This window comes from Lycorma delicatula, chromosome 6 (assembly GCF_047948215.1).
Source record: "Lycorma delicatula isolate Av1 chromosome 6, ASM4794821v1, whole genome shotgun sequence".
NCBI lineage: Eukaryota > Metazoa > Arthropoda > Insecta > Hemiptera > Fulgoridae > Lycorma > Lycorma delicatula.
In genome coordinates this window covers 80,794,158-80,817,600 of record NC_134460.1, presented here as the reverse complement: position 1 = coordinate 80,817,600, position 23,443 = coordinate 80,794,158, and the positions used below count along the sequence as shown (strand labels likewise).

Sequence of the window (23,443 nt, the reverse complement as noted above, 5' to 3'; positions counted from 1 at the left end):
GCCATATTTAAAAATTAAAAGTAAATTCGGAATATCTCTGCAGCACTGCCGGTATACATTGGCATCAGCTTCGATCCTTTGAGTAGAAGTTTTTTGTAGCCATTAATAGTCATCCAACCTAAGACTACTTACGAGTGCTGAGTAACAGTACGACTCGTCTGAAAAAATAACTGGTCTTCCTTCCAGTCTGTAAATTATCATCAGTTTTAAATAAGTTATTCCTTTGAAACGTGTATCGTGTTTTTCTAACAAAACTCTCTATTATTTTCAGTCTTCATTCGTATTAAACGAACATCTTTCAGAATTTTCTGTAAACTTTTGTGCGTGCAATTCATCTGCAGATCCCAGTACTGTATTCAATAGCTTTTTTAAGATACACAATGTTTTATACCGCACATGAAAAATGTATACAATTTTTTTTAGCGCACATCTTTGAAAATTATCAATGTTTAATTTTTTCTTTATTCTCTTACGAGATTTTCCGAGAGTATTGAACTTTCCATTTTCTCCCGGTGTATTTCATTCTCCTTTAATTTTACGTATCGTAAGGGTAGTCGTGCCGCAAAGGTCAGCTTTGCGAACTTGAATTTCTAAACCTAATATTTCTGATTTTTTTCAAATGTAATATTAAATCTTAATTATTATATAGTAACTTTGTACTTCTACGTCCCTTCTGGTCTTAATATGTAGTTATGTTACGACTGAGGCATTGCGAAGATGAGCGTGAATAAGAAGGTATTAAAAAAAAATCGTTGGTGATGAGTATTGAAAAATCCTGTCACAAAACATATAATTGAAGAAGGCAAAATTAAAACTAGTGCAACTAAGTAACTGGCTTCATGCTGTCTTTACAATATTCCTTTTACTTTAGTATTACCACTGCTAACTCTACTTTAGAGACCTAAGATAGAACAACTGTATATTTTCATTTTTACAAAATAAAGATGTACAAACCGGCAAAGATTACTGTAAATTCCCATACAAAGCAAATGCACTCCTTTCTGTTGGAAAACAAGGAATTATTTCCAATAATACCACTTAGTAAGAGAATATAAAATACAATAACTCTATGTTAAAAGCTTCTTATTTGAATATTTTGCAAATCTTAACTTGCTAACCTTACGTCTCGGGTCATAAAAAGTTATTGAAAAAAATATTCAAAATAGAACATAAAATTAATTAACAATTAAAAAAATAAAAATAGGTAATGATTACTAAATAAACCGAGTACAACAGATAAAAATGTATAATGTATAAATGGAAACGATTTTGAAAATACATTGGTAAACGTTAATGGAAATCCAAAAAATTACGGGTTTTTTGCTGGGGTTACCATATTTAAAACTTATTTAAAGTAATATTAGTTCTACGAAAGAAAACTTAATCCAGTTTGAAATAAAGCTGAAATAATAAGTTTGAAATAATAATTTAAAGAAATCTTTTTTAAAGAGATCGGTAATTTATTATTACTACCGGTAACACAATAATCAATGAAACTTAAAAAAGGTGTTTCCTCATAGGAAAAAGTACTTATGCTCTGTTATACGAAAACAATCCAGTCTTCTCTTTTGATGGGAGGTGAATATTACTATTTTTTAACGAATAAATACATAAGTGACATTTACAACCACTTTACTCGTTACATTCATTATGGCGCGGGATGCCTGCAATTTTTGAAACGACTGTCTCAGACAGCATCACGATCAACAATCTTAGTTTTACGGCATCTAGCGGACAAACCTTAGAAACTAGTACCTGTAGAGAATTTAACCTGTTTGATACAGTATTTTTTCACAAGATGGGAGAAAAGCGTACGAAGTATATTTTTGGTAATCTTCAATACTTACGAAAATGTAAAACAAAACATAAAAATAATTCTCATCCAAATTATACAAAAGGTAAGTCAAATGCGAATACTCGATACATTTTCCTTATTCACAAAATTAAGCGAGTGAATTCTTATTCGCCTAAACCGTTTAAACTTGAGGAAAAATAAAATTCCTTAATAGAACCAAAGCTTCAACAGAAGGTTTAGTTCAACGAAATAGTAGCACCGTTAAATACGATGTAGAAAGAGTGATCTACTCTTCATACGTATACATCGACAAGTAGAGCTTTAGACAAGAATAAACAGGAGTGATGAGCCAAGCAGTCTAGTCTGCCGTAGCAAGGTCGACGTCACCTCATAACCTCTTTTTACTTAAACTTACACTATACTGGAAATATACATAAACTAGCACTTAAAACGACATTCAACGGAAGAAATGCAGGAACATACACCTCTTTTGATGACAGCATGACGGGCGAACAGTGCCGTAATATATAAAGGCATTTTTTTAGTACAAAGGACTAAATGAGGGTTTATAGTTACTATTATCATTTTCAAGAAATTTAGTAAAAAATAGCATTAATAATAATAATAATACCATACAGACACAGTTAAAAAAAATATCTATCTTGACTTCATAAAACCGGTTCGTACTGAATACAAATGCTGCAACTTATGAACGTCCAAATATTAATTTCCAAATTTTATATGTTTGTTGTTTACATAGAATGGTACAGTTCCGAAAGTACCTTTCAGTCGACGTTGTTAACGATTTTTACAAAATTTCAGGAAATAAACTTTTAAATAGTTTTAGATTTTAATCATTTATCAGTAAAGGGAAAAAATTACTTAAACTGAGATTACGATGTTATATTAATATATAACGCTCAGAGCCTTACCCGCATCTGAAGGAGTATATTAGGAATAACTCGAAGAATAGTCAAGATTTCATCTTAGTAAAAAATTTTACAAAGCAAGAACGGAATCTGTTTGTTTTCTCCAACCAGTTTTACAGCTACTGCCTTGTCTGTGTGCGCGCGCGCGTGTGGGTGGGTGTATAGGAAAATACAATTACCAGTACGGGCTTGCCAGACCTAAAGTAACTGAATGTTAAGTGTAAATGTACCGGTAAACAAGTAGTTCGGAAGAGACTCAAGTTGACCACTCCTAAGAGATGTGGTTAATTGAGACCCAACCATCAAAGAACACCGGTATCCACAGCCTAACATTTAGATCCATATGAAAACAAGCTGCCTTTACAAGGACTCGAACCTTAGAACTCTCGACTTCGAAAATCAGCTGATTTTGCGGTGACAAGTTTAACCACTAAATTTTTGTTTACCTGCATTATATTCCCAGAAGGGGTCACGGCCCAGGCTATCGCCGATGACTGTCTCCTTTTAGTAGCTGTTAGGTAAACTCTAGGAGCTATTTAGGACACTGGTCGCTAAACTGCTTCGGGCTCAGTAGCCGTTTGTGGCACAGACATTCGGTCTTATGCTTTCGGGCAACCGAATGGGGCGGTGGGGGGAGAAATGCCAAGCAAACCAATTAACTGCATTATAAAATTTTGTTGTTTTGTGATATGAGGAAAGAAGGAATTGAACACTTTATCAATTTACGGTGTTAGCAGAACTGATTTAAAAACATTATCAAAGAATTTTCACGGTGCTCAAATTAAATAAGTGTTTAAAGGAGGAAAATGAAAAAAGTTCTTATATAAAGGATTCAATTGACAACTAATTGACGAATTCATTTCAATAGAATTTGTGTGTTTTAATAAGGAAAATGAAAGATTTTAAGCCGTTATGGTAAATAAGCTGGGAAGTACAACAATAATCAGAAAAACTGAATGTTCTCCTTTTTTTATTTTTACTTATTTATACAATTGCTTTTTATTTACGTATTATACAATTACTAATTTATTAAATTATTAAAAAAGTGCAAATCCACAATTATCATTTTATTTTACTTATTTTTTTTATTTTTACAAATAATTTAATTTTTGTTCTTTATTGTTATGGATCATTTTTATTTTAAATTTTAAGAAGTTAATTAAAGAATAATATTCAGTAACTAAAGAACTGATCTCGTCTCCTTTTTTTACTTACTTGTATGAAGTAAAGTAAGTATTGCGATCGCGAAAAATTTCGGTTTTCAGATTTCAACGGAAATATCCATTTTGAACATCCCTGAATCCATTCTGACTAGTTTCGGCGTGACGTCTGTAAGTACGTATCTCGCATAACTCAAAAACGACTAGCCGTAGGATGTTGAAATTTTTGATTTAGAACTGTTCTAACATCTAGTTGTGCACCTTCCCTTTTGATTGCAACTGACTAAACCAAAAGTGCCCAAAAAAGCCCAAAATCCAAAAAAAAATTGGATTTTGGCTTTTTGTTAACTGCAGTAATAAGCTTTCATTGAGAGCTTTTCAACGATATATCATAAGTGGTGCTCATTTTCATTGGTTCCAGGGTTATAGTCAAATAAAATTTTAATGAATGAAATATTTGGAACTTACAAGGTTCGATCGAACATCGATTCAAATCAGACATCTGCTTTTTTAACTTTTTTTAAAAAAGTTAAACAATAATTAATAATAATAATAATAATTTAATTGATAAATAATAATTCAACAATAACAATAAAAAAATATGAAAAGGTATCAGAAGTTATTAATGATATACTGTACTTTTTAATTTTTTTAAAATGTGTATATGTAATTTAATAGGCGTACAAGGAAGTCATGTGGTGTCCACATCAGATTTTTTTTAATAGTAGCTGAATGTTTATTTCTTGTACATAGTTCCCGCCGGATGTGTATATGTAATTTAATAGGCGTACAAGGAAGTCATGTGGTGTCCACCAGATTTTTTTAATAGTAGCTGAATGTTTATTTCTTGTACATAGTTCCCGCCGGCTACATAAATATGAATACTGTAATCGTTTGATAAAGATTGTATTAAACTTTATTTATTTTATTACTGATATTGTACATAATTTATTCAATAATAGGAATAATTTATTATAACTATTATTATTAACTTTCAAACAAAACATACGTAAAAAACCCATTAAAAAAAATACTACTATTATCTTATTTTTCCTTAAATTTCGACTTTTCTTTGTCGGCGCTAAATTAAGAATTTGTAAGTAGTACTTATTAAGAACAATTAGGTGCTATATTATTATTATTAAAGCGTTCTTTTTGGTGAGTTTTTTAAATCTGTTTTATTTTAAAGATTATTTAATAAAAACTTTTCTAACTCTATAAGTACGGTAGGCCTACAACTAAAACCGTAAACTGAGAAAATACGCATCTTGATAAAAAATAAAAAGAATATAGATACAAAAAACCATTAGCGTGAACTAATAAAAAAAATCTTTAGAATAGTATTTATTTTATTATTTTTAGTTCAATATTTAACCAATTTTTTAAAAGTTTCGTGCAAATATTCGTACTTTCTAAATAAAGCTATTCAGGCTATTACACAGCTATTATAATCCATACAAAGTATTGATGTCAAATGAACAAAAATGTTCAGATTCTTTTTTTTTTCCAATAGATTTTGAGCCTGATAACCATGATCTTCCTAGTTTCTTACCCGACCTGTAAAGACGAACACCCTGTCACGTGCGATATAACAAGTGAAGGTCGAGTAAAACTATGCATTCTGGTTTCGTACGAATTCATATGTAAACTGGCCTAACCCTTTCATAAGTAAATTATTACATATTAAGGTAAATAGTAATTATCAGGGAATTATGACTGTTAAAAAATGAAACCAGTCCCGAGCATAATTACTACTCAGTTCGGTAGATAAGTTATAATCGTTTCTCCAAAAACCTTTTAAGACCGATCTTTCGAAATTCTGTCGTATATGAATTCCGCCTGGATAACTTGAAAAAACTTCCATCAACTCTTTGTTCACTTTTTAGACAATAACCGAGAAATCGAGTAATATTTTTACCGTGACCACCAGAGCATATCTTCCTTGCTTTCCGTTCAAATCTTTTCTGAAATCATATTTACATCTTCATTGATTTTGATAACTCCGGGTAAAGTCAGCAGACGGTGATCGTAGTACACCGTTGAGGTACTTAGCTTTTCGCACCTCCGTAGGAACATACACCAAATTTTAGCCAGATACATTTATAATGATGTTGCCATAAACGGTTTGAGACGATAAAGTATTGTGATTTATTAAAAATTGACGAAAGAGTATTTTGTACGGTACATTACTCTAAAACCGCACAGGAAATTAAAGCCGAGACAGATAAATATTATGGTGTTAAGTTCCATCGATTAAACCCGTTTACAAACGGTTGGATATTTTCGGTCATATGAGCATAAACGACGCGGAACGTTCCGGACGACCTGTTAAGGTCACAACTCCACAGAATATTAAGCAAGATGTAAATATTAAAAGTTAAAAACACGAATGCCAAAAAAAAAACATTAATGAAAAACACTGTTGTTATTTAATGAAGGATAAATAAAGAGAGTGCGGGTAAAGATTTTGTATGAAGTATAATTTTTTACAAATTTATTTTACATTCTTCTAAATTTATTTGTTATAGGCTACCTGAATCTTATTATACGAGGTATATTCATAAAGTAAGGGCCGTTTGGTTATTAAAAAAAAAAATTAACTCGTGAGAAAAGGTTTTTACTTACAGTTCTAATTTATTACATATCTACTTCACTTTTCCACATAATCGCCAATCAGTTCTAAGCACTTTTCATAACGCTGCACCAATTTTTTTAACCCTTCTGCATAGAAGTTCGCCGCCTGGGAATTGAACCAGTTGATAACGGTAGTCTTGAGTTCCTTGTCGTTTTCAAACCATTGTCCACCAAGCCACTTTTACAAATGTAAAAAGAGGAAGTAGTCGACAGTTGCAAGGTGGTTACTACATGGAGAGTGGTTAAAAAGTTCCCAACAGAAATTTTGAATCTTCTTCTTGGTTAAGGCAGCGGTGTGAGGACGCGTTTTCGTGAAGGAGGATACGCCGGACGACAGTTTCCCGCGTCGTCAATTTTGGATAGCACGTCTCACTCTGGTGAGCGTTTCGCACTGCACATCAGTTGTAATTGTTGATCCACCTCCATGAAATCAACCAAAATGGCGTCCTTTTCGTCCCAAAAAACGGTAGCCAACATTCTTCGATTCAAGTATGGAGACTGCTTAAACTTTATCGGTTTTGGAGAACTTGAATACATCGACTGCTATTTTGATTCTGCGTTGGTGTAGGATATCCACGTCTCGTCGCCCGTAACAATTGGGAAAACAAATCATCTCCATCTTGTCGATAGCGGTCCAAAAACGCTCGTCCACTGCATATTCTATACTCTTCGTGTTGGTCGATGAACATTATCGGTACCCACCATGCACACAATTTGTGATTGTGATTTGTGATGCTTTTCTGTGACAATCGTGTAGATAGAGGTGTGTCCAACATGCGGAAATTCATCAGCCAGAGAACTAATCGTCAATCGCCGATCACATCGTAGTTTTCGGTTCACTAGTTCAACGATTTCGTCCGTTTGAATATTCGGCCTGCCACTCCGCTCATCATGTACATTTGCGCGACCATTTCTAAAGTCTCGACACCATCGTCTAACGTTTCCTTCACTCGTTACTGTAGGTCCACACACTAAATTCCGATGAATTTCAGCACCTGAAGATACTTTTGCACACAAAATTCGAATCAATGCGCATCACTTCACAACTGGCGAACGATTGTCGCGAACATTGCCATCTGCATTCACCGGCAAATAAACGACTACTAAATCAAAACAACGACTGCAGTGGCTTCGTAAATAGCCGATAGATGGTCCTGAATGCGTGAAACTGTATTCAGACCCACTAATATTTAAATATAAGCCGACGGCCCATACTTTTATGAATATGCCACGTATTACATAGACAATCTCGGTAACATAAGGATTCCAACGCGGAGTCGTACATCTAAATTGATAAAGCCGTTGAGATGCTACGATGGAACAAACATAATTACACCCTAAATTCATTACACTCCTTTTTTGATAGGCGCGTAATAAGATCCATTTCTGAGTGTGTAAGTTAATTTTTGTTCTGGTTTGGTTTCATCGTGATTTTTTAATTATACTAGCAAATACATCGTTCGAATTTTGAAAATCGGACGATTGTTTGTAGAGATATAACAGCATCCCATTGCACCTCCCAAAACAGCACCCCCAGGGGCATCCCGTTTGTTACCAGTTGATGGTGATGACAGGTCTAGCCTCGCATGAGATGCTCGCATCACCCCACTCTGGCTTCAACGTATATTTAATTCTATTATTTTTGTAATACTATTCATTCAATAGATTCGAATCATTCAGTTCAAACCCAGCTCATCTATGACAGAAGCTCACAGTTCACAGTTCATTAATTCAAACCATTAAAGTGTGTGCTTCAATTGGAAAATCTCCACTAATATATATATATATATATATATATATATATATATTTATTTACATAGCCTACGGCACTCCCGGTAACGTAGGGATTCCAAAGCGGGGTCATACATCTAAACCGGTTCAGCCGTTGAGCTTTTACGGTGGAACAAACGTACATACTTACACCCTAAACACATTACATTCGTTTTTGGGCAGTCGGGTAAAACAAAAACCATGATATGTTGGTGATGGAGGTTTGAGGATTGAAAGAATGTAGACTCTCTTAGTACGTGGTGTTTCAAATGAATGGATGCAACAAATTTTACAAATTTACATATGCGAAAAATGTTCGGAAGATGGATGCCATTTAGATATAATCGATTAAAAGTGTGAACGAGTAAACATTTTTAAGCAGTGTTCGGGACTATTAATCAAGAGGAATTTTTGCGTCGTATGGTAACAGCCGATGAAACTTGGATAGATCGATCCAGTGATCTGAAACGCAAGGAACACACAGAAAATCGGCGTATCGCATCGACTGGAGAAAACCGTTCCATCGCAGGTTAGGGGATGGCTTCTGTCATTTGGGATACTCGAGACATCATAATCTTCGTTGGGTTTCTCAGGAAGTGAAAAAAGATAATCAGGCCATATTATACATATTTGAAGGATCAACTATATGAAAAAATAAAGAAAAACTAGCAAGTTTGAAGAAAAAAAAAAGGTTCTTTTTAATTTCAGTAATACAACGGCTACTGCGATTGCAACAAAAAAAAGTTGTTCCTATTACGCTACGAAATTCTTTCGCATCTACTTAAAAGCCAGACATGGTACTTCTGCCCTATTATCTGTTTAAAAATTTGGAGTGGCTTGCTGTAAGGAATTTTAATAGAAGTAATGAGGTTATTTCCGAAACATCTCCCTAATTCAAAGACCTAGAAAAAAAATATTATAAAGATGCGATCGAAAAACTTGAGCATCGTAAGACTAAGAGAGCGCACTGACTTAAAGGAGATTATGTTCAGAAATAAATTATTTTTCCTGAAAAATTGTGTCGGACGTATCAAACATTCCAATATCTTCTAAAATCTTTTATTACAACTAAACAAAACCTTCCCTCCAGGAAATATTTACAACAAATCTTTGTTTTTAGTCGAAACAAAGCGATTTTATAGAATGATAACAATAATTATTTGAACGATAATTTTATATAACTTTCGAAAACAAACAATCCTTCACAACATTGATACGATTACTTTCAATATGAACACAACAAACTGTGCTAGACAAGGTCATAAACAAATGTAGCTAATAATTCAATCAAAAAACAAAAGAAAAAATATCTTCGAAAATAACTAAAATAATTTTCCTCTTAAACAATCAATTAAGATGAATGAAAAGTAGAAATTTGTAAACAGAACGGGTAGTGTCAAAATGTTGATGTGATAAGTTTTAGAGAATAAAAAAAGAGACAAGGAAGAATGACAAACAAGAAATAGTGCATTTATACATAACAAATTTAAAAGCATTAATGGCAAAGTGCCTTTTAGTTATTATAATGACTCAATTTAAAAGCCTAAACACAGTTTAAGTGTGAAAAAAGGCTGTAGAACATCAATAACTATCGTATTGTTTTATATTTCTAAATAACTAACAATATTAGTTCAATTTATCCAACAAAAATAACAAATTAATCAATTAAAAACTATAAGACCACCCATAATACTTCTACTAAATCACGTAACAAGTTTCAAATAAATTTTCGAACATTGTAATCGAGTTAACATAACGCTGCAGTTTCAACAAGAGCCAAAACTAAGCTGTTCCTCACAGTGATTAAAATTAATAAATCATACAGACTTTGACGGGGTAATTGATTTGTGACCACAGATCTGTTTTAATAGATTACATCAATGTTTGTGTACCGATAACAATACCCAGGTGGATGACATTCCCGCATGTCTTTATTGAAAAAAAAAAGACTGAAAATTTCATGAGGAGAAACATATTTATCAACGCCGCCGCCGTCGCCACATTTAAAAGTGAATAAATCCAAACTTTCAATATCTCATTATCCCCTCATCCATTTTTTCAAAAATAAAATAAACAATCCATGTAAAAAAATTACCTTATCTGCAAACGTAACAAATAAAGTGATTCAAAACAGTGTAACAATACCCAGGGTACTTTACAATATAAAGGGTAACAATACCCTTTATTTGTAACAGTATAACAAATAAAGTGAGCGCTAAATCGTCCCTACGACATAGAATAAAATCAAAGCACATGGCCGCAAACGACGCGAGTGCACATACACAATCGGTGCATACATACACAGAATTATTGTGTAATAATTTTATTACTTGTACCTTAAAATGGGAAATTCAAAAATCCGTTACAGGATCATATTTTAACCGATAGTAATAAATCTGTTAATGAGAAGTAGAAACTGCGTTAAAGCTACGGAAACGAAAAGTGATAAATACCACAGACGAGCAAGATAAATTGATTTTAAAAAATAAATTATAAATCCAGTAGCAGCTTTCTATATGCAAAATAGCTCCTTGTTTTGTACTTTCTGCGTAACACTGTGTCTTACAAACACAAACTGAGAAATGCAATTGTAACAAATGGATTTAGTGATTACAATAAAAACTGTAATTCTAATGAACAAGATCATAAGCGCTCCCAAAGTGAACCGGTTATAAAACTTGAAGAGCTGGCAATGATGTTGCTAAACTCCCCGGGCATTTGCTTGAAATTAAAAATTTAATCCTATCAAAACGCCGACAGTAATAAAATTTGTATTTCGTTTTACCCATATAACCTTTTTTTTCTTTAAAAAAAGGTTATTTTTAAACCATTCCTTTTAACCAGCTTATCAATAACTAGCATCACCGTCGCTTCGCCGGTTCTGTATGGTCACTTGCGTTTCCCTTCGCGATCAGAGAATGTTTAGCCGATCAGGGGTCGCTTCGCTCCTGTGTTCATTAAACTCATGCTTGTGAGAATAAGAATGATAAATAAAAATTAAAGCCTATTCAATTTATAAAAACTATAAGTGGATTCAGTATTTTCAGAGCAACAGTTCGGTCACTGCAGGACCCACTAGTTGGATTTTAAATTTCCCGACGCCACTTCACTTGCGAAATTCATTATCAGAATTAAAAACATCAATTTTACCAAACCTCAAAAAGATTAGATTCAATAACGGTAGCATAAAACGGCAAAATGTAGAAACAATTTATATTTAACCCCTGAAGTAATAAAATTCAAAAATCCAGAAAATGGTTTTAAATTATTTATAAAATTGCAATCATTGTTCGAAATTTGTATACTTTTCTTCCCCCCTTTCAAGATAGAATTTCAAATATCTACTAGAAATTGGTTTTTAGATAATTGCATAAAGATTACATTACACACCAAAAATCAAAATGCTATCTTCATTTGTTATCGAGGAATTAAAAAAACTTGTAAATTTCATTGTTACACCATTTTATTCCTTTAAACTTAGTATTTAAAAAAAATCTTTATTAGTGTGCGAACTTACACCGTAAGATCGTGTATAAAAATTTTCATAAATTTATGTTCTGTATAATTTATAGATATATAGATTTAAACAAATTCATTTAAAGTGCTAAAATAAGTTTCTTGTAATATTAATAAATTGTAGCTTAAAATTTAAAATTACAATAGCTGCGTTATGTTAAAAAAAAAATTAATTAAAATTTGTCCTCTACACGTGCAAAAAGGTTAAAAACTATTACCAACCAGATTACACCTTATTTAGAGGAAACTAATTTTCGAAAACATCCTTGAAACCGTCAACAGTTGTGACGATCATAAAATTTGCTGCTAGTTCCTACTACAGTACTTGTATTTTTATTTACAGTGGACACAGTATTTTTTCATGCTCAAAGTTTTAATATTTTTACTTACTTTTTATTTTAGAAAACAGATAATCTAAAAAAAATCTTAATATAAACTGATGACATTCGATGCGATCAGACATCAATTCTGAAAAAAATTTATCAGACCTTTAATTAAAAACGGGAGGTGCCGTGAGTCGCGCAGTCGTCATCAGCCACCCGTGAGAAACCGGATTAATTAATAAAGAAAAAGAAAAAATTCCCGGCTATCAAAAGAAAACCTCCAAGTTTGAGCCGTTGTAATTTTAATACTCGTTTGTATTAAACCAAATTAAAAAACGCAGATAAATTCGTACATAGATACCACTTTTTAAGGTACATTTTTTTTTTAAAAAAGGTATTTTATAAAATCATATCATCCCAAAATCTAATTTTTTTTTTTCTTCAGCAGAACTATAATACAGGTTTTTAATTCATTTTCTTTTTTTTCAGTAAATTATACATTTTAAATTATGTTTAAAAACATTAATTTAAAAAAAAACTTACAGAGATTTATTTAAACGAATTTCTTGATCCGTACAGTTCTTCAGATACAATAAAGCTAAAATGCATCGCTGCTTTCATACGATATCTGCAACAAGAAAAATGAAATTATAAATTTGTAAAATAAACTTTGAGTACAATTAACCATTAGAATACAAAATTTGGTAATCAGCTGTAACAAAAATAAAAAATCTGATGTGGATACCCCATGACTTCCTTGTACGCCTATTAAATTACATATACATATTTTTTTTTTAAATGAAAAGTACATAAAATTTTATTTCATTAATAACTTCATATTTTGTTTCACTTATTATTGAATTATTATTTATTGTACTTTTTTTACAATCGGAGATTAATAATTATTAATAAATGAATATACTTAAATCAGAAAAAAGAAATAAAAAAAGGGGATGAAGTCTGATTGGAACCGAAGTGCCTTTCCTCCCCTCCTTGTAAGATCGAAATATTTCATTAATTAAAATTTTATTTGGCTATAACTCTGGAACCAATGAAAATAAGTACCTCGTATGACATGTTGAAAAGCTCTCAATGAGGGCTTATTACTGCAGTAGAGAAAAAGTTCAAAATCCAAATTCTTTTGGATTTTGAGCTTTTTTGGTGGACACTTTTGGCCCAGTCGATAATAATCAAAAGGGGAGGTGTACAACTAGATGTTATAACAGTTCTAAATCCAAAATTTTAACATTCTACAACTAATCGTTTTTTAGTTATGCGAGATACATACGTACATACGCACGTAGAGACGTCCGCCGAAACTAATCAAAATGGATTCAGAGATGGTCAAAATGGATATTTCCGTTGAAATCTGAAAACCGACATTTTTCACGATCACAATACTTCTTATTTTACTTCGTACAAGGAATTAAAAAATAAATAAAAAATAAAAATCTAATATTTTTTTGTTCAAAACGAAAGTCTGACAAAATTCTTTGTAATAGATTTAACGACGTAGTACTTGTAACAATCAGACCGGTGAACATCACTTTAATAAAATAGGAAAAGTTAAGTTATTTATAATGAGTTGAACAAAAACTGCCCCCTTTTTAAAGAAAAAGAGGTCAAAGAAGAATCTAAGAACAGCTCCGCGATAACCAGTGAAAAATTGTATAACAGTAATACACAGTCAATTACTATATTATAAAATCTGAAATAATATCCAAGCAAAACAACCGGATATAAACATTAAGTGTTAAAAATAAAAGAGAATACAACTACACCCTTAAAAAACCTATATGAAATGATTATAAAACAAACACGTTTTAAAAGAACACTATGAAAATCTACGCTGATGTACGCATAATGTACGGAAGAATAGCCCAGATCAATATTTTAATAAATTTTGAATTATTACTTTCTGATCCGTTAGTTCTAAACCACGTATCTGGAATTGTAAATCCCAATGAATGCATTAAAAAGACCCTGAATTTATAACGTAGTATTAAAGTTACTTAGTAATCTTTATTGTTAAGAGCAATCTCTTCACCGAACCAATAATCGGTCAAATTTTGGCACAGCCTACATTTTTATTTAAATTATTTTTATAAGTCCCTCAATAATAAGAAATTGATATTCTTGTACTCATTATTTCTGCATTTCCGATTTCTTTCCCGTTAAATAAACATTTATTTTCGATTTATGGTTAATAACTTTTAATTAATAACAGATTATTTTCTCTTTAAATTTTAATAATCAACTTTTGAATCGTTAAAAATGGAAACCTATTTCCAAATGGAAATGGAAACCTATTTTCTTAACCTTAACGCACTTCAATTTCAGTACTTAGGGAGTTTTATAACTGATGGCCTGACTTGCACAGTAGAAATTAAAACAAAAATATCTAGAAGTAAGCAGGCATTTAAAAAGAAGGGAAAACTGCTGTGTGGAAAGTTAAAATTAACGTTAAGGACGAGATTATGGAAATGTTTTTTATTTGGAGTGTCTTCATGGAACTGAAACGTGGACGATGAGAAAGGCAGAAAGAAAACGAATTGAGGCTTTTGAGATGCGGGTGTGGCGCAGAATGATAAATGTCAGATGGCAAGATCATGTAACAAACGAAGAAGTATTAAGGAGAATGAAATAGAACAGGAAGATGCTAAATGTGATTGAATGTAGCAAAAGAAACCGGCTAGGATTTTGTATGAGAAGAAGATATTTTTATTAGTGGATGCGATGGAAGGCTTGGTTGAATGAAAGGAAAGGAAGAGATTTCAAATGATGGATGGGATTATGGAAAAGGGAAAACAAGCTGAAACAAAGAGGTTAACAAAGAATAGAACAAGTTGAAGAGCCGCAGCCGTGAGAAAGAACCTTTTTTTCCTGTTTTGCCTCCGGAAATCACCGTCAGGTATTACTTCAGAGGATGAATGAGCATGATCTGTATGAGTGTAAGTGTAGTCTTGTACAGTCTCAGTTCGACCATTTCTGAGATGTGTGGTTAATTGAAATCCAACTACCAAAGAACACCGGTATCCACGATCTAGTATTCAAATTCGACTGCCTTTACTAGGATTTGAACGTTGGAACTCTCGACTTCGAAATCAATTGATTTGTGAAGACGCGTTCACCACTAGACCAACCCGGTGGGTGTGACAAAGAAATTGCCCTAATGGCAGGACACTATGAATAAATGAAACCGGAGGTGCTCATACAACCTTTTTTTTTATTCAAACCTTACTTTTCAGTAAACAGACTCATTTGGAGTTGAGTTTTAGCCTTGATTGATTGAGAACGTAGTGTGGTACGCGTTTATCAGCCTGTTGTTATGGTTTACTGTGCTTTGCATTTTAGTTTTTATAATTTCTTCGTATTTTATTAAATATGCAACATTATTTAAATCAGTATTATTTTTAATAAGTGTGAATTTTATATTATTTATAAAGATTTTAAATCGTGTTTCGGGTTGTCAGCGATTGACAACCCGAAACAAATCGTTGACAACCTTACAAATCGTTGTAAGGTTGTTTCCATACAACGATTTATTTAAATTATGGATAAGTTTGAAACGCCGCATTCAATTCGCCTGAAGGGGAAGATCAGGCAATAAAACGAATCCCTAGATCTGAAAATAAGAAGGTATGGAAGCAATGATGAAGAAATTCTTTGAAGAAAACTTGGCCAAGCTGGCAACGAAACAAGATATTTTTGGTATATAGGCTGCGATTCGCTATCTGACGGAGGAAAATAGATCGTTAAAAGAAAAGTACAAATATTGAAGAAGGTAAACACCAAAATTTTGAATCGGCTGGACAATTACGAAGACCAGCCATGCCGTAATAATTTCACATTTAACAGGACTGAAATTTAAATCCGATGAGGACTATCGTCTGATTTTGAGGAACTTTAGGAGGATGTGTTATAAATAAATCGGCAAGTAGTAATTAATCGCGCTCATACACTTGGTAAACATCGGATAATGCCCCCATTAACGCACATTTTCCATTTGATAGCAATAACGAGTGTATACTGAAAAACATAAGGAGGTTACAAGCAACTGGCACGATTGTTCTCACAAGGACTTTTGCTTGGAAACCAAGAATAAAAGGGGAAAGCTTTTGGCCATTTGAAAAGAAATTACTAAGGCGGTGGGTGGGCAATAAGAAAATGTTTATTAATTTGGATCATTGAATTATGTGAAAGTTTCGAACTGTGTGTGATGAATGGAGAACAGGAAGCGACAAGAGGGATGAATAAACTTTTATTGGGTTTTTTTTTATTTTAGGGGTTTATCGAGTTGTATATTTATGCTGTATATCAACAAAGTTGTTAAGTACAGTTAACGATTTTCAATTTATTTCCGCGAATTTCTCGGATTACTTGACCTTGAGGTGAGGGTAAAATGGCAACGACTACTGTGCCCCATGAGTCCCGGGCACAGTCGGGGAACCTTTGAATTTTACAAAAAGGCGCTTTAAAAAATTTCACCCGCTTTATTTTCGTTGTTCTTCAATGATCTGATGGATTACAATGGCGAGATTGACGATCCGAATTTTAAAGGATTATTGTAAGCCCATGATTTGACGCTGGTGGCGTCCTCACCAAGCACTCCAGGTAATGATTAATTAATAATCTAAAAGAACATTATGAGCTAGGGATTAATAATTAATACGGAGAAAACAAAAATTATGGTTTTAAGGAGAGGGGGTCGGCTTTTTTTCTTTTTTTTAAGAGGTAGAGGAACCCCATTTATGGACGCCTAGGCAGTTTCGAACTCGCTAACAGGTTCCGCAAGATGTTATTAACTGCGTATGTATACCTGCGCACTACCGATTAAACCTTAAGGTTTTTTATTAAAAAGTTATTTTGTTTGTCGCAGGCCATCCCTAATTATGAAGTATACTTGAGAACGGACAAGATTAATTTATTTCATTTTACTTATAGTAGTCATTATAAATATATAAACCTTAGAAGAAGATTGCTGGCCGCGTAAACTTGCTACTAAAGTTATAGAATAAATATGAGATAGTGTATGGAGTGAAAATCAAAGGTGGAAAGGTAAGGCCGTGAGTTTAGCGAATGTGGATAGCGCGAGTGACTGGTATGTACAGTTGAATTATGTAAATGAATCCATGAAAAGAGATTTACGAGAGAAATGGAGGGCACGTGTGGAAAAGTCTTTAATTCATAATATTTACAGTCGCCTCCGAATTATTTTACTGATAAATTTAACAGGAGAGAAATGTCGGTGATATATAGAACGAGGATGCACTATGGAGATCAAATAAGAGTCCGGGTGAATTAAATAAGGATGGAGAAAGACGAATCGCATTTTAGCGAAAGGTGACCAACATTAGCGGATATAAAAACTACTAAACTGCGCAACAGTGTCTTAATGGAGGAACAGATAATTAACATTGGAAAAGGCCGATAAAATTCATTACACATGCATGGTCTTACAGATGTAGTTCGGTTGCAGAATTTAATACGTAGGAACCAAAATTGTTAAAAGTTAACAGGAAAATAATAGTAAGTGTGTGGTTGGAGGGAGTGTGCCGGTGTAGATAGATGTATGTGTGTATGTGTTATGTTTGGCGTTCTTGTGTTTAAGATAGTGCATATATCATCGAATTTCGTAGCACTGAAATTCATAATTACAAGGTCAAGTCATAATCAAATTACATTGATCAGAATTTGTTCAGTGAATTGGATGGGGAATTATGGAAATCTTGTACACAGTATGGTAGTATTATTATTGTTTTTATTTTATTTCGTTCAACCGTTAACAGCAGAAGGGTTTTCGATATTAATGGGAATTAGGTTATTTATTAATTTTAGATTATTTTTGATATCATTATCTAATCTTTGTTTTGTTTGGTCATGTCTACAAAATGTTAATTACGTATTTGTTGTAATTATCTTTTATCCTGAAACAAAATTTTGTTATTAACAGATTCATTTCATGTTTGTTTTTCTTTTTTCATAGGAAGTTCATCTGGTGTCCTGTTATAAGTTTATCCACGTAAAACGAATTTTTTTAACGAAAGAATTATATTACCTACATAGACAATTTTAACTTTTTCCGTTATTGTCTTATGGACAATAAACTTTGTTATTACAACATAATGATAAACGTGAGGTCATTTGTGAGGTCGGGTGAAATTATCTTCAAGCGAAAATTCAAGAAAAAAAAACATATTATTCCTGTCTTATGAGCGTTCACGAGCAAAGGCAATTTTTCTTTAAATTCTGCCTTTTTACATTCGATCCAAATTAAATATGAGAACATTTTTTGGTAGCTGTTTGTGTTTAATTTGGCTTTTAGGTTTTTTTATTTTTATAAGTCCAATTGAAAAAAATCACCGTTTTTAGGTCTAAGTAAACATTTTATTATAAAGTCCATTTTATTTAAAAAAAAAAAAAAAAAGTTATTTTATGCGCCACGTAAATCTGATTTATTCACTATTCTAGCGAGAAGTTTATGAATCGGCGCGGCGCTAAAATTAAGTACCTTTCGTTCGTAAATTTCTGTGAAAGAAGATTGGTAAGCCTAATTCTACTCGACAACCGACTAGGGAAATGGCTTTCGATACTTCGTGCCGTCCACCACTGTTATCGGGTTATTATTAATAACCCGGTCATCCTGAGCAAGTAGTGACCCACACATTATTACAAGTATTACACGCCAAGCGTACGGTCTCCGACTCAACAGTTATACTAGTTACCTGGAAACTACCTGAACATCTTACGAAGCGATCGATCATCACTGATTAGCGATTTCGGCTAAAGAAAGTAATCAACCGAATTCTTTCCTCCGGATGTTAAACGACCACCCGAAATCAAGCTCCGGTTTCTCTGTGAAAATCTTCACCGATCGTGTAATTCCGCAGAGTGTGGACTACCGGACCAGAATACAAACCACGCGACTGAGAACTCTTTCCGAACCGGAGCATTATGGAAATGCTTTAGACCCGGCGTTCAACTCTCGATAAATAATACGCAAAGTAACAAACTGCTAGTGATGTAAGATGTAGGGGTATACCGAAATGAAACGACCGGCACAAGAAAGGGAATCTTGGAGAGCTGCATCAAACCACTTAAATGACTGAAGACAAAATAAAATATAAAATATAATCCGGAACAGAAAAAATATACTTGTGGTAACAGTTTCCCGTTTATTAATGCTAAAATTTGCATTAATAGGTAACAAGCGCGCATTAGTAAATATACGAGATAGTTTTTAAATAATATGTTGTAAAATTTGGTAAGTAAATATCAGATATCATCCATTCTCTAAGATCAAAACAAAGGACGTCATAAAAACAAAAAAAAAGTAACTAAATGAATCTTATTTATAAACCAAATATTATTAGAGAGGTAAATTGGAATGAAATTTGGTTAATAATACAATAAACACCACTAAAAAATGCATGTGGGAGGTAAAAAATGAGCAAATACACTGACACTGCTGTGTATATAAATAAATGTTTTACATAAATGAATACGATTTTAATAAAAATCAAAATTTTCTACAGTCTCTTGAGTATTTACTGTTAATATTAAAATTAAAATTTATATCCATCAAGCAAAGAAATATTATTACTAAAGAGTAAAAGTAAAAGGAAAGAATAAAACAAAAACAAAAAAATAATAAAAAATTTGCCAATAAAAATAGTATTAACAAAACTTTCTACCGTAAATAAATTTACAAAGATCCCTTTTGGCACGCCGGAAGACGAAAGTAGATTTCACCGGTGCTAAGTAAGGGATAAAAAAGATTTCCACCTTAAAGTTAAGAAAAACTTCCAATTTACTCAATTCAACAATGCTTGCATGTGAAAAAAAGTTTCACGTTTAGCATACGACAAGCCCCCATCTTCTTACAACTCCAGAAACATTTTGATCATCCTTACCGTAAAGGTTGAACATATCAAAAACTGTTACAGACAAAAGTTTTAGGTAATGTTTAGAGGACTAATGCCCACTTTAGACCGATTCGATACTGTGCCTATTAAGGGAGGTATGATTTTTTTGCCTTCGAAACCCCATTTTTTCCATCCCTGAGCCAATGGTTGGTGATATAAAAAAACTTTACTCATATAAGTTTTAGTCCCTTATCCAAAGAATAGTAAGAACTTTAAACGAATTCGATACTTTACTTAATAAGAAAGATTTTTTTTTCCGAAAACGCCCCCCATTTCCACTCTCATGGTCCGATTTTTCCCATTAACGAACTCGACCGAGATTTTGGATCGTTATATTTTATGTATCAATTTGAAAGTGATGATTAGCGCAAAATTACGGCAGTTGTCGTGTCCAAAAAAATGTTAAGTATATATATAAACTTTTGAACTGACGGTGGTTTTGGGGTATGGGGGATATGAAACGCGAAGATATATCGAAATTTTCCGGAAGTCGAATCATGGTACCATTAGCTTTCTTATGAAATCTACCTAAAAACTAATTGATAGTCAAATAATATAAAGATGTTTATGTTGGACTAAAATCCAACGCCACCTCGTAAGCTTACATCAATGGAGGGCAACTACGGACGTCATCATTGTTATTTTATCTACCGTACATATAGTTACTGCATATGCATCCTCAAAAACCTATTGTACACCGTCCAAAATACTTATATGTGAATGTTTAAAGATGTTTTTAATATTCGTAATAAGACATATCACAATACTATATAAATTAGGATTATTTATAAACAATTTATTCATCTTTAAACTCAATTTGCATTAAATAAATAAATACGACATTACGCAAAAAAACTAAAAAATATTACACCAACCGCGGCTAAAAGCTTCCTGAATGACCGATAACAACAAGTGGTTAATTGTAAAGTTATTAAAAATAGTTAATTTATTAAACATTTTATTGAGTAATATTATATTTATATGACAAGAAGATCGGATCAACTAGTAATCAAATTTTCCTGATGATCTCTAATCGAGAAAAAAAATAGCCTGCTACATTACCTCAAGGTTTATTTGAACCTTTATTCTAGAAGGAATCAAGAAGCCCAGATTTAACGAATTCGTACTCAACTGTTAGGCTTGTGGTGGAGCCAACAAAGGAAACGACAGTCTACAAGCAGTGATACGGGGCTCCATAGGTCTCGAGTTATCAGAACTAATCGATCTGATCTACGTTTGAAGAATCCGAATTGTGGAAGAAACTATAACCGTAACACTGTAATCTATTAGCTGGCCTTTGAAGTAAAATTTCTGCCAAATTCTCACAAAATTTACAACCCGGCTGAATTTTTGCAAACGGAATCGCAGTATTTGGGTATATTAATATAAAAAAAGGTTTCCACGACTTCCGGCAGTATGTTTACAAAGCCCAGCGGCTATGATTTGTTTTATTTTCACACAAATATCTCTAAAAATAAAATAAATACGGAAAATGCTTACATCATTAGGTGAAAGAGCCAGTATTTTTATAAACCGTTTCTTTGTAGTTTTTTTTTAAAAATGCAATGGTTTTTCACTAAAATGCAACTAGGTAAGACAACTTCAAAAAGAAGACAGGTGAAGGGAAAACTAAACAATTTTAATTTTTACGGAGATTGATACAGCATTACTTATTTAACCATCATCAGTCAACAAAAATACTTGTATTGGAGAGAGAGAGAGAGAAAGAGAGAGAGAGAGTGAGCGAGAGAGAGAGAGAGAGAGACAGTTCTGTGCGAGTATGGTGGGAGGAGAAGAGGTAAAGAGGGAGAGTGATTGACGTTTATAACAAACTTCGTTTTCTTATTTTCTTTTCTTTTATTTACTTAAGAAAAGTTTTGAGAAAACATTTCTGCTGGGCTCATGGAATCTTTTCGTATTTTTTTTATAATACATCCACAATAGATGTCTGAAACTGAAAACCTTTTTGTCCATAAAATGATAAGAACTCAGCATGTTTAGTATTACTGGAATACAAAAGTTGTATTTTTTATAAAACATCTTTTAAAAATATTCACTAAATTGAGAGATTCTTTTTTAATTATGAAGGCAGCATAAAAATACTAATTGTGAAAATTGTTATACATAATTACACGAATCAAAAAGAAAAACAAAATTATATAAATATTTTAAGGTGTGTTTTATGGAAACAAATTTTATAACCACGGAAACCATTCACTAATATGTGTAAAAATAGAAAATTCATTGAAATTGCCATACAGTTTTTAAATGAGAAATTACGTTTTTTTTATTTTTTTTTATGCAACCACCTGTACAAAACTTTCTTAAATAAATATATTTCAAAAGGAAAGGCAAACAGAAGTAAATTTAAATCTTCATTTAAACATTTTTGATAATAAAATTTACGCATTTACAAAGATATTAAACTTCAAGCCTAAAAAAAACGTGTTTTTAATCACCGAAGTTTTCTATTTTACGTTGGATATTATAAAAACCACGGTATACACAGTTCTGGAACCTTTTATTCGATTTTACAGGTCAAAAAATATTAGAAATCATGAAGTTTACCCCTTATACAACGTCTTAAAAACTTCAGAATGATTTAATTTCACGGAGAGAATGGAAATCCGAGAGAAATTTTTCGCTAGCCTTAACTCTATAACAAAATGTTTTCGGACATATGTTTGTATGAAATTTTTTCCTTACTTCAAGCTCCAGAATCAATTCTCAAACTATTTCCCTTTCCTCCTGAATCTCCTGTACGTTATTGGTTAAGAGAAATATAAAGTAGATGATAACTCAAATTTAATTACAAATTTATTAAAAACAATATTAGGATTTTTTTAAAAAATTTGCTACAACATAAATTTTAATATTGGCATTGCTTTCATCGTTGACTTGCAATTATAAACCATTCTGGAACTTTATATACCGGGTACGTAAAGTTTACACATTCATCTTAACATTTGGTTGTCTCGCCCAGTGATCTTCAACTCAATAAAACACATCATTGTATAAGATATCGTATTATAAAATTATCTTCGATATCGAACCCACGTCACCTCAAAACATTCCAACTCCGACAAAATTCAGTCTTCTTCATCAAATACGAAACATCGAACCGAAAAGGACAGCGTTTGACTGTACTATTTTTAGAATTAAGGAAATAGTAATTTTTATTATGAATATTATTTAAAAATATACTGTATTTTACACATATATATAAATTAATTCACTAAAACAAACACTTTCCAAACTAATAGCTCAGAAGTACACTGAACCTAACTTATAATCATTAGATCACAATCATTTTAGATTGAAATTTTTACAACTTTTTGATCAATAAATACCACTCACCACAAGCATTAAAAGGGACTGAAATTTATTATCT

The 23,443-nt window shown here is 32.3% G+C and overlaps 1 protein-coding gene across 4 annotated transcripts in view; it reads right to left on the bottom strand.

The window, feature by feature from the left end:
* LOC142325967 (uncharacterized) overlaps positions 1 to 23,443 on the bottom strand; it is a 434,412-nt gene that overhangs the window by 371,438 nt on the left and 39,531 nt on the right. For all 4 annotated transcript variants that reach the window (XM_075367953.1, XM_075367951.1, XM_075367952.1 and 1 more), the window contains one exon: positions 12,671 to 12,755. The gene's annotated coding sequence lies outside the window, so the exon portion shown is untranslated. The remainder of the gene's footprint in view (positions 1 to 12,670; positions 12,756 to 23,443) is intronic.